We start from the raw sequence: 13,203 nt of genomic DNA, 5'->3' as shown, positions 1-13,203 counted from the left end.
ACAGCTGACTGCTTCCTCCTGCTATTTTTCCCAGGGGCCCTTCGACCCCTTCAGGCTCACATGACTTAATCAAACCTGAATGCCCTCCTGGAAGATATGCAAATTATTTTTCAGTCGGACAAAAGTGTTCTGGCTCAATACTGGTGTTACTAAGTGAAGTTTAATGATGTGCTACACAGGTCAGACTACATGGACTAATAGTACTTTCTGGCTATAAACTCAACAAGTGTATTACTCTCTAAAGGACGTTTTAAAACAAAATATTAGTATATTCATTATTATTACCCAATTAGACTGGACAAAGTATTAGTACAAAGCAACATGACCTGTATTTTAGGGCCAGGTTTGTCAATACTGGGATTTTTGCACTTATAAACTGCTAGGTGGTTTGAGTTCAGCCATGGTTGCAGAGTACCACACTCTGCATCCCACCTCTCCTGTGACCTCGGACTGGCACGTTTCGATGTGCTATGCTGGCAGAAAACTAACTCAAGCAGCAGAAGTACTGAGTAGTTTTCTGCCATTTTAGCATGCTGAGACAGATCAGCACAAGATCGGACAAGTGCTGGAGCTGCCATAAGAAGGATGTGAGAAGGCAGTATCTCACCAGCCAGCAATTAGATCAGGTTATGCTGACATGGAACTGCAGCTTTAATTAAGGCATTAGTAAAATCTCAGATGCATTCACTTCAGAGAAGACAACAGCTTCAGTTTTTTATTTATCTTAGGGATATGACCAGAATAGGCCTCTTCTTCCTGTCCAGCTCTTACCACAATAAACTGTATCACTAGGATATCCTTCTCTTAAATACTGAGCTCAAGCTTTTTCCACTGCGAAGTAGGATAAACCAACTATGAATGTTTCATAGCCACATGAAGCACGGTAGTCTGGGTTTAAAGCCATTTCAAAACTGATTGTGAAGAAAGACAAATTATGTTGCTTTCAAGGTAATGAAAGTACAATCTCTAAAAGAACAGGCTTCAACTCGCAGTATTCCATCTCGCCCTGGGCAACCCATTCACACTGCCTCGTGGAACATACAGTCTTGTGTGTTCCCTTTATTTATATTAAAGATACAATATGGAATCATAAAATGCATTACAGGTGACAGGGCTTAACTGAATATTGGACAACTCTACAGGACACACACATATACTTTCTTGGTTCTCTTTCACCTGTTAAGATCAACAGAAAAACCCAAGGACTCTAGAGGTAATGCTAAGATAAAGATAGTATCAGTTGTTCTAGTTACAATAAGGCTTCTGGGGTAAAGTAGCAAGCATTTCACTGGGTGCAGGGATCAGTTCCTTCCAAACAATAATGGTATCTCTACCTTATCCAGCCAGCTGCATGTCCTTGTATACTTTACTGGAATTAACACTACACAGAACTCTACATAATTTGTTGTTTATTTACAACCACTCTTCTCACATGCTAATGAGTGACACCAGCTCTTCAGAAGGAGAATTTGCTTTTCTTGCCAATGCACCCTTGGCAGACTCTGCCCTTGAAATAGAGGATTTCAGGGAGGGACTGAAGCCAACGAGAGGGAATGCAAGGGAGGATAGTATGATATGAAAAGAATGCCTGCAATTTTACAGGGAGAAGACCCAGCTGCCAGTTATTCAGATGTTTGAACTCATACACAGATACTAAGCTGTTCCATCAACAAAAGGTGCACAATGAGATACTCAACTGCCAGAAAACACCAGGGAACAGGTGCTCCTCTGTGCTCTAACCTGCTTACGTACTTATAATTGAAGATGGCTACATTAAGAAATAATGCAATATACCATGGTCCCTCCTACCCCCTAAAACAAGGAAAACATCTCTACTACAACACCTTCATGTCCATGCTAGACAAAGCCTACACAGATAATATAGTTACCGGGCAGCTTCTTCAAACTCACCTGTGACTCAGGTAAAACATTCTGGGACTGGGACTTTGCTTTTCAACAAGCAAAAACTTAAAATCCTTCAGAATTTTGGAACTCCTTCAAAAACAGTGAAGTCATTTGCTTCCCTTTTGTTGTCTTCCAAGTTCCTATCAATCCATAATGGTGTTTTTGGCCCTTTCCAAATCACTTGACACTACTTGGAAGCAAGGGGATTGCATGCTGTAGTTTTATCAGAATACATCTATTCAGTGCATCCAAAGCTTGCAATGAAGTACATACACAATTAAGTTAAAGCGCTGTTGAACTATCATGATGTTTTAGTTATCCCTAGACTTCTTTTGGCACTCAAACATGGAAGTCACATGCTAAAACTGTAAAAGAAGAGAACCAAAGGATTTCTTGTAGAAGTAACATCCAGACCAGGCTAAAACTGCAGAACACAGTATCCCTTCAGGATCTCACCTGTACGCTAGCATGACTGGAAAAAAGTAATATAGTTACACATGCAGAAATGGGAGAAGAAACTCAGCAACAAATTTCAAAGATATTAACTCTAGTGAAATTTGATGTAGTTCAGTTAAAGCCCAAACTGAATTCTGTGAAAAGTCAGCCAATTGATTTCTAACTCATCTCAGTCATCTATTTGAGTCTGATCCACTGTTAAGATTTCAGAGAAGTATGTATATGCACTGTTCATCTTCTGGTGGGTTTAGGAGGAGGAAAAAAAAAAAAGGGCAAAAAAAGCATGCTTGTTCGTGATAGCACACCCAAAATCCAGCTCAGCTTGTGAAATACCACACAAGGGTTCTTCCCCTCCCCTAATTCATTAATTTTAATTTCAGCATTATAAATTAGTCAATAACATTTACTGCCACTTATGCCTAAACTTCCTCACTTTCTGCTACACTCATTGTTATAATGAACAAGCTAATAATATTTTAGACATCCATCAAAAGCTACTTCATCTAGTCTGGTAGGCAGGAGTGAGGTGTAAACCAGAATTAGTTTTAATTTGTAACTATCATGGCAAGGAGAGGTAGAGTATGTTGGTTAAAATAATTGAATAAAATTTTTTAAAGTTATCCAATAGAATCACATTTGTATTTTGCCACCTGGTTTTATATTAAGGTACACAGGCATTGGGACTAGAGACAGGTATAAAATTTCAAACAAATAGATTTTTTTGTTCAAAAAAATTTAGCCAAGAATTGCAAATGATCATGTTTATACTTCTAACAAGAATGAGCTGAAACACATGTAGCATTCAGTAGAACAGAAGTGTGCATATTTCATTAGGTAGGTTTCAATTTGTACACGGAAGGTGGAATACCAGTATCTACTTCTTCGGTAGCAAACTTGACAATTTCTCACTTCCACCTTGTCTGTCACTGTTCACTGCTCTTTCAGTTGGCCAAACCAATTGTTTGAGTAGCTGTGTTATAAATCTGATTATGAAAGTGATCTGAGTTAAAAATAAGCTTTAAAAAAATTCAGTACAGAAGTAGTGAAATGATAGAACACCACTGTACTGAGTATATCTAGACAATTCCTCAGTTACCAAAGGGAAAATAAATACTTGTGCAGAAAAATCAGCAGCCTACATGCCACTCTAGTCGATTTCAAGTCCCAAGAAGTTCTGCGTTGCACTTCCAACACTTCCAATTACAGCAGATGGGAGCCAGTCTCAGAGGCTAAATCTAAGGTATTTTCGGTGAGATGTTTTCACTTACAATTATTTCTCAGTGCTGTTGCTTTTTCTTATTTGGTTTTGTTTCTCCTCAAAATCATCACAGAAGGCAACTAGAATGCTAATTTTTCTTCAGGGCTCAAGGATAATAATATCTGTTATATCTGCATTTACCTTGAAACCATTTCAAGTTCAAAGCTATCTGAACAAGGTTCCTGAAGAGTAGAAAAGTCACTCCTCAATACCTCAGTAACTTAAAAACAGTATTTTGAAGAAAACTCTCTTGATATTTTCTTTAGATCATCTCTTCTGCAGACATACAAGATATTTCATCCTGGATTTATTTATTTTTGCTTGTATTTCCTCAAAAAGCTACTCTAGTCTGAAAACAAGATATTAGAGTAACTTCTGGCTATAACTTGAACAGTGATGTTTCACACAGAAAGAACACGTTTGATGACACAGGTAACTCCCTGATGATTCAGGCTCCTCTACAGTCAATTACTACTGCACTCAGGTTTCCAATTGATCACTGTTGTCAAACTTTAGGAGTTAACATAAATTCCTTTTGCTGTGTTGCCTGCAAATCAAATAAATAATTTTCTAAGACGAGTTAATTTAGTAACAAGCAAATATCCAGTGTTTTGAGGCTGCCTAAAATATTAGATTAACTTAACACTTACCTAAACCTCTTCTCAAAATAACTTACAGCCAGTCCTTACAAGTGATTGAATACTGAAGTCTGTGCCCTGCAGAGTAGTCATAAGCGAGTAAAAAGTAAAATTCTTCTCTACCTATATCCACGTTACATTAAAAAATGCTCAAAAAAGAAAAGGCAATTAAGGAGATTGATTTGCTTGTATAGTGTCACTTTCATAATCTGAGATTTTATGTTTTTAATCAGTTCAATTTGTACCAATCAGAAATAGAATCATACAAATATCCACAAATTAAATATCAGATGTATTTGACCAACACCTAATTTTTTATTAAACATTTAGCAAATACTCAAATACAAAGACAGTAAGAAAAGTGTCAAGGCAAGGCAACAAATTTTAATTATCTGGCTAAAATCAATGGTCAACCTCACCTTCTGCTGAAACTATGCTAGGTCTGAAAGAGTTCAAGATGATTGTGTACACTGTGTGTGACAATCTTCTGCAACCAAACCACAACAGAGCCACCACTTTCATATTTCCTCTGTGCAGGTTTGGTTAGTTTTCACATGAATAGATATAGCTCTTGAAATCCAGTTCTAACTGTAATAAAGTCTTTCCTTCCTTCCTTCCTCCAGAACTGATTTTAATATCATCCAAAGAACTGTTAAAAGGCAGAAAAATTCCCATAGGAAAAAACTTCTGAGTCTTAATTGGGGAAGGGGGGTGGGCAGGGAAGAAGAGAAGAAAGATGGATATTAAAGGGTTTCTTATATTAAAGTTTTTAAATTTCAAATGCTTACACTGTTTTACTCTTTTTTGTGTATTTAAAGCACAATTAACTTATTTTAATGGAAAGAAGATGCAAGGAAGTTTACATGCATCTGTCTAAAATTAACTGCTTACCACTAACAACAAAGGCCTTGATTCCATCAAATTCAATCCATACAGATATCTAAGTAGTGTCAGTTTTACCTATCCAGCCAAAACTTGTATGTCCAAAGACTACTTAATTTAATCGAACAGGTGGGACTCCAGGTTATAAATAGAAAAATGAAGGTACATTGAGATTAAGTGATTTGCCCAAGACAGGGATTAACAGGATTAGGATTCAGGAGTTGCCGGTTTGAATTTCTTTGCTTGTCCCACATTTGCTCCAGCAGACTAAGTACAACAAGGAGAGCAGAGAAGGGAGGAAAAGGCTTACACTTTCCACTTGGCATCAACAAAAAATGCCAAAACCGTATTATCAGCATCAGCTGTTTGCCTATGGATTCACTTTACATACACCTAAAGCATGCCTATTATCAGAAATAATATTTTGAGTACGCAAGAACTAATCTAATTTATTTTAAATCAGCATAAGACCTTATAAAACAAAGCTCCAGACAGTGTATGCATGCAAGGGTGTCAAGGGATGTTGCAGATACATTCTTCTAACAGAGAAAGACAAAAGAAATAATGAACAAAGTTTTCAGTAATTGTATTTCTTCTTAAAAAAAGACTTCCTTTAGTAACCACATTTAATTGCTGCATCTGTGTATGCGTTTTGCATGGCAAGGTTTTGGTAGCAGGGGGGTTACAGTGGTAGCTTCTGTGAGAAGCTGCTAGAAGCTTCTCACATGTCCAATAGAGCCAATGTTAGCCGGCTCCAAGTGGGACCTGTTGCTGGCCAAGGCTGAGCCCATCACCAACAGTGGTAGTGCCCCTGGGAGAACATATTGAAGAAGGGGGAAAAGCTGCTGTGCAACAGCAACCACAGCCAAAAGAAAGGAGTGAGAACATGAGAGAAAGAACTCTGCAGACCCTCGGGTCAGTGAAGAAGGAGGGGGAGGAGGTGCTCCAGGTGCTGGAGCAGAGATTCCCCTGCAGCCCGTAGGGAAAACCATGGTGAGGCAGGTTGTCCCCCTGCAGCCCATGGAGGTCTACAGTGGAGCAGATATCCACCTGCAGCCCAGGGAGGACCCCACGCCAGAGCAGGTGGATGCCCGAAGGAGGCTGTGACGCCATGGGAGGAAGCCTGCGCTGGTGCAGGCTCCTGGCAGCCCACGCTGGAGCAGGTTTTCTGGCAGGACTTGTGAGCCCACGGGGAACCCATGCTGGAGCAGTCTGTGCCTGAAGGACTGCAGCCCATGGAAGGGACCCACGCTGAAGCAGTTCATGAAGAACTGCAGCCCGTGGGAAGGACATGGAGAACTGTCTCCCATGGGAGGCACCCCATGCTGGAACAGGGGAAGAGTGAGGAGTCCTCCCCTTGAGGAGGAAGGAGCGGCAGAGACAACATGATGAACTGACCCCAAATCCCATTCCCTGTCCCCCTGTGCTGCTGGGGGGGGAGGAGGGAAAAAAAATTGGGAGTAAAGTTAAGCCTGGGAAAAAAGGAGGCATGGGGGGAAGGTGTTTTAAGTTTTGGGGTTTATTTCTCATTATCCTACTCTGATTTGATTGGTAATAAATTAAACTAAATTTCCTCAATTGGAGTCTGTTTTGCCCATGAGGGTAATTGGTGAGTGATCTCTCCCTATCCTTATCTTAGCCCACAAGCCTTTCATTACATTTTCTCTCCTGTCCTGCTGAGGAAGAGAGTGATAGAGTAACTTTGGTGGACATGTGGTGTCCAGCCATGGTCAACACACCACAATCTGCTAAAGCTGGCAGTGTTTACTTTCTGAGAAACAGATAAATAACATTTCACTAGGGTTTTTTTTTCCTTTAATATTAGTTCTGCAAGATGTCTTAGCTAGGGTTCAAAGAAAATACTTCAGGAGATTACAAATTTGATTTCTGTGACTATTGATTTGTTTCTTAACTCCTCCAGTCTAATAAGATTTAATATAGTATTCATTTTCCTTTGCTTAGGGGATACTTTAGATACAAAAGTTGTGGAAGTTTTATAAGGCAAGAAAAGCATAATGGAATAAAAAACTTTCCTATAAGGTTTATTCATGAGTATTACAGAATAGTCAGTGCCAAACTAAAATGAAATAACACAGCATCATTAGAAAGACACATTTTGCTAAGGGTTTAACATACTAATCTGGAAAATAGCACACGTTTGAAATGCAGAATGGAAGGGTAATTTTTATGCCGCCTAACTTCAGGCACCAAACTTGGGTCCTCAAAGAAAAGGCTGCTCTACCTAAACTCCTAATATAATCAACAGAGGGAAAGATTACCAGATAGTGATTCGTGGCCAGGAGCCCATATGAACTGTTCAAAATTGGCCTATGGATCAGGCACTTTGTTGACTATTAAAGAAGCCTATTGTCCTAGTTTCAGCTGGGACAGAGTTAATTTTCTTCCTAGTAGCTGGTATAGTGCTGTATTTTGGATTTAGTATGAGAATAATGCTGATGTTATAGTTGTTGCTAAGTAATGCTTATCCTAAGCCAAGGATTTTTCAGTTTCCCAGGCTCTCCAAGTCAGCAGGTGCACAAGAAGCTGGGAGGGACCATGGCCAGGACAGCTGACCCGAACTAGCCAAAGGGATATTCCATACCATAGAACATCATGCTCAGTATATAAACTGGGAGGAGTTGGCTGGGACAGGCCAATCGCTGCTCAGGGACTAACTGGGCATCAGTCAGTGAATGGTGAACAACTGCATTGTGCATCACTTGTTTTTCTTGGGTTTCATTTCTCGCTCTTTTTGTTATCTTCCTTTTCATATAATAATAATTATTATTTTACCATATTTTATTTCAATTATTAAACTGTCTTTATCTCAACCCATGAGTTATACTTTTTTTTCCAATTCTCCTCCCCATCCCACCACGGGGTGGGGGGGAAGGAGTGAGTGAGCGGCTGCATGGTGCTTAGTTGCCAGCTGGGGTTAAACCATGACACCTATGAAAAATAGATTTCTAGTTTGGGCATCAAACTTGCATACTCATAGGACAAGACATGATGGACACAAGCTGCAATGAGGGACAAGCTCCAGCAGGTATTCTTTAGTTTTAGCTTTAGCTACACCAGTACACATACTCAACTTTCCTGTGCAGCAGCCTCTTTAGAGCAAATGCCAAAATCCCACTTTGCTGGGTTTGAGATCCAAAGCTCGGCTTTTAAGCCTGTATTTCCAGATAAATAGCAAGGCATAACATAGCCAGATCAGGTTCTAGGCTTCTGTGTTTCACTGCTTAAATAAAAGAACTCAGAAGATGGCCCTTCACAGAACAGATGTGTTTAGGAAATCTTTCACTAGACTTTATGTGCAACTCACCTAGCAGACTGGACCTAAGGGGAAAGAACAGTATGCTATTTTGTAAGGTCCCTTGTCCTTCACGTCCCTTGAAGAACAACATGCCTGAACAAGACTCTACTAGTTAGTACTTTGAAGCTATGAAAAAACAACAAAAGACTGCAACCTCTATATAAAAGGGAAATATTCTGAATTTACAATGAGGGAAGATGAATAAAGAAGATACTCCAGCATATAAAGTAGTTTCTATTTTGAGCTCCTTCAAAAGGGAAAATCTCTTGCCAATTTTACTTTAGAAGCTAGCAACTTCTATACAAGGAGACTGGCTTTCTAAGTGATACAGTTACCAGCTAAATACCAGAATGCTTATGAGCCAAGGTACTTTCAGAGAGGGTATACATTACTAATGCACACACATGAAATTACCTTCCTCTCCCGAAGAGGGAAGGATTGTTGTAAAAGTGATACTGAGCATCTGGTTCTACAATAGGGGTGAAGAACTTGATGACATATTGTCCTGGGTTTGGCTGGGATAGAGTTAATTTTCTTCCTAGTAGCTGGTACAGTGCTGTGTTTTGGATTTAGGATGAGAAAAATGTTGATAATACACTGACATTTTAGTTGTTGCTAAGCAGTGTTTACACTAAGTCAAGGACTTTTCAGCTTCTCACCCCACCCCACCAGTGAGTAGGCTGTAGGGGCACAAGAAGCTGGGAGGAGACACAGCCACAACAGCTGACCCCAACTGGCCAAAGGGATATTCCATGTGATGTCATGCTCAGTATATAAACTAGGGGGAAAGCTGGCCGGAGGCCATTGCTTGGGAACTGGCTGGGCATCGGTCAGCAGGTGGTGAGCAACTGCATTGTGCATTACTTGTTTTGTATATTCTAATTTCCCCCCCCCCCCCTTCCTTTTCTGTCCTATTAAACTATCTTTATCTCAACCCAAGAATTTTACTTTTTTTTTCCCAATTCTCTTCCGCATCCCACTGCAGGGGGCAGTGGGGAGTGAGTGAGCAGCTGTGTGGCATTTAGCTGCCTGCTGGGTTAAATCACAACACATATGTTAACTAATCTGACTTCTGTCTTGCTCTAAAGACTTTGTCTAGAAAACTAAGTAGCAAAGGGGGTTATAACGTCAAACTTGAAAACAAATAAAAATATATCCTACATCATCCCATGTAGGTCATGCACAGTGATCTACTATTCTGAGTAAGGCAATGATTACTCTCAAAACTCTAAGAAAAAGATGACAGATTCTTACAGTTTATCTACACAATATTGCTTTATACTAACATATGTGTGTTTTCCTACTTGTCTCATGGTAAAAGAAGCCTGTATCTGTAAGAAAAATACAATTTTTAGCATATAAAATTGAATTCATAATATCAAAAGGCCAGACATCTTGATTTTACCTCTATGAACTTCAGCTAGTCACTTCATTTCCCTGTCTCACTTTCTGGAACTGTAAAGTGAAAATAGTATTGTCATGATTTTGGGGAAGTTTCATTCCTTAACATCTGTAAAATACCTGGAGATCCTCAGACAGCAGGTACAGAAAAGTGTCATCATTAATCATCATTCTGAAATTAAGACATCACATTTGAGGTTCTGTCCATCACAGAAGAAAGCCATGAAACACTTCTCAGCGCCTTAAGGACAATTACACTCTCTCAGTCATTTCAAGGGTTTGATAAAAGAAGTTTCCAATCAGAGTAGGCAGAAAAATTAACATTCTTTCAGGAAGAATCTGCAATATTAACTGTTCAGTATCCTAACCATGTTGACTAGTATCTGCTTTGCACTATAACTTTGCACAGCACAGCAATCCCTCTGCCACTGCTGGCAGAAGTGATGAAATATCTATTAGGAACATGGAGAGTGGGGATGAGAAAGAGGAAATAAAGAAAAAGTTTTGTTCTGAACATAAAATAGTGATGCAGAGACAGCTTCACAGCAAAAGCACTGACAGCTTGACTTCCTTTCAGATAACGTGTAAGTTATTCTGGGAATTAAATAAGGGAAATTTGACTGGAAAGTAGATGACAACTTTGAATATGCAATAACTTAACTCCAGCACAAAGAATAGGGAGAAATTTAGTAATAGATACCAGATACCAGGGCTAGAAGGAAATAAATATTTGAGAAACAGATGATCAAAACAAACAGATAAACTCAGGAGGATTGTATAATGATACAAAATAATAAAAAAATGGGCAGGTAAAAGGCTGACTAGAGGAGGGGGTGAATACAGTTCAGAATGAAAGTTTGTCCTACAGCGCAAAGGAACAAAAGGGGAAGGGTTGAAATTCTGTTCAGGACAATATCGCCTTTCCTGACATCTCTCCTTCCTCTGTGAACACTAGTAACATTTTAGAATCCAACATACTTGCACTTTCCAACAACAACAACAAAATCCATTTCTTCTCAAATGTTCGGTTTCCTTTAGGTTTATTATGTACTCTGTGCACTCTCCAGCCCCCCTTGATGCTATTGCTTCTTCTTTTAAGCAACACCAGGCTACTCCATTACAAATAATACACAAGTTCTACTGGGGAATCTATACCAGTTTATTAAATCAGCTGATGTAAATTTTGACTGCTTCTGGGACTAGACCTTAATGCAGGAAAACCTCAGAGAGGACAAGATTTGACAAGTATCTCTGTGAGCACTAGAACTAGCAAAGCTCTTATCCTACAGATTTGTGGTTTTTGGCTAACTGGCGCTGAAGTCTAGGAAGGTGTGAACTTCTATGGAAGCTTTTCCTGCGCCTGAAGCATTTCTAAGGTCTTTGTCTCGTATCTGAAAAACCATTTTGTGAAGCTTTCAGGAATTTATCTACCTAGCAAAAAGCAGGACCACAGCCCTGCATTTCAGAAGAGAAGACTTCAACATCTTCAGAGATCTGCTTGGAAGAACCCCACGGGATATGGCTCTAGAGAGAAAAAGGGGTCGAGAAGAGCACGTTGATATTCAAGTATCTCCTCCTCCAAACTCAAGAAAGGTCCATTGTGCCAACATAGGTGATGAGATTCACGCTTAGTAAGAGCATGGAATGCAAATCACTCTCAAATCAGCTTATGAAGGAATCAGACTGTACATTATCAGAATCATGTCCCTGTGACAAATTAAAAATGGATCAAGTTCCATTTATAAATATTACCGACTACATTTCATAACTTATTTGCAGATTACAAGTTTTCCATAGTACTACCTCAGCCCCATTTCACAAAGTAATAGTAATATATCAAAGTACTAATGCATGCAGATCACTTCTACTGATACTCATCTAGGGTTCTTGAAAGGCGCATAACAGAGCATAAACTAACAATCCTTTTAATCGTATACAACACCTTCATTCATGATCATACTGATTTAAACCAGACTTACAGACATTTATTGAGGTAAGGTGACTTTAAAGTGATGTAAGAACTTCTACACCAAAGCACAGCTGTACTGTTTAGCTAAACTAATTCAACATCACACCTTTAGTCAAACACAGACATACTGAATGGCACCAAGGCCTCAAAATGAAGTGCAAAGTAGGGACTTCCTGAGAGATTATGAGTTTGGAGGCACCAATTATCTTGCCTAACAAGAAATGTTTGCTGGAAGAGTTCAGTAACACAGGTACAGAAACAGAAATTCAGCTCATGTCAGTCCTTTTAAAACCACAGGGAAAAAATTAGTTCCTCAAAAAGAAATAAATGGCACTCCCAAGCTTATTTTACCAGAATAAGTGAATTTAAATTTTTTGTGAGTATAACTAATAGATGGAATGGAAGAACAGGGGTAAGAGATTGCACTTGTCCCAATTCACAATCAACAAACAGGCAAAAAAACCTTACAGATATAGGTCAGGCCTGCTTGACCCATTAGGAGACACAGACTCTAGAGTCAGGAGCACACTATATAAATCAATTGGCTTAACTTAGGAAAGCTAGGAAGTGAATTTGCAGTGATGGAAACTATGAATAACAAGACCACCAGAGAGAAAAGCTGTAAGAAGCAGCTGCGACGATAAAGACACAAAGATGACTGGTTCAGAAGTTTTATGTGCAGCTGGACATTACTTAAAAAAAATAGATGTTAAAAACAGTAGATCTCTCTCCACTTACCGTGACATCTCCTAGCACCTAAGTTACTTTGAAGAATTAATTGCATGTGTGTAAAGGAGGGTCCTTACTCTTCTGTTCACACTAAACCGGAACACATTCTTTCTTCATAGTGCTTTTAAAACCTCAGATTGTATCTACGCTGCTCACAGTAGCTCAACGCAGAGATGCCAGAGTTTATTCTGCAGCAATGAGCTACATGGACTCACCATAACAACACTCCCCATATGTCAGCTGACCTGCTGAGATAGATCAACTAGTCTCAGGCTGCTGTCAAAGAAATATAGCTCTGCAACTTCCAGGTCCCAAGCTAGCATCTTGAGACAGTGCTGAATTATACCATATGGAAATACCAACCCTGAGCTTAGACTGCCTATATAAACATTGTATTACACAGCACAGACACACACGTGAAGCCAACAGCATGGGGAGAAGTATGTTTTATGGTTCACTAAGAAGGGATGAAGATAATCCTTTCCTCAGCTCAGGCACTTTCACATCTCAGGGCAGGTTAAGAGCCAACAGTGGGCTGAAAGCAGACGTGGGCTTCACAGAGGATCTTATTTTCTTACAACCTCTTTGCAGAAAGTCACAGTATAAGGAATCAAGAAAAAACAAGATTTTCATCTTTTTTGTCTACCTC

The 13,203-nt window shown here is 39.4% G+C and overlaps 1 protein-coding gene across 3 annotated transcripts in view; it reads right to left on the bottom strand.

Moving 5' to 3' along the window:
• Positions 1-13,203, bottom strand: part of CSTPP1 (centriolar satellite-associated tubulin polyglutamylase complex regulator 1) — an 86,672-nt gene that overhangs the window by 37,205 nt on the left and 36,264 nt on the right. The window lies entirely within an intron of this gene.

This window comes from Haliaeetus albicilla, chromosome 5 (assembly GCF_947461875.1).
Source record: "Haliaeetus albicilla chromosome 5, bHalAlb1.1, whole genome shotgun sequence".
Classification (NCBI taxonomy): Eukaryota; Metazoa; Chordata; class Aves; order Accipitriformes; family Accipitridae; genus Haliaeetus; species Haliaeetus albicilla.
This window is presented reverse-complemented; position numbering and strand designations above follow the sequence as displayed.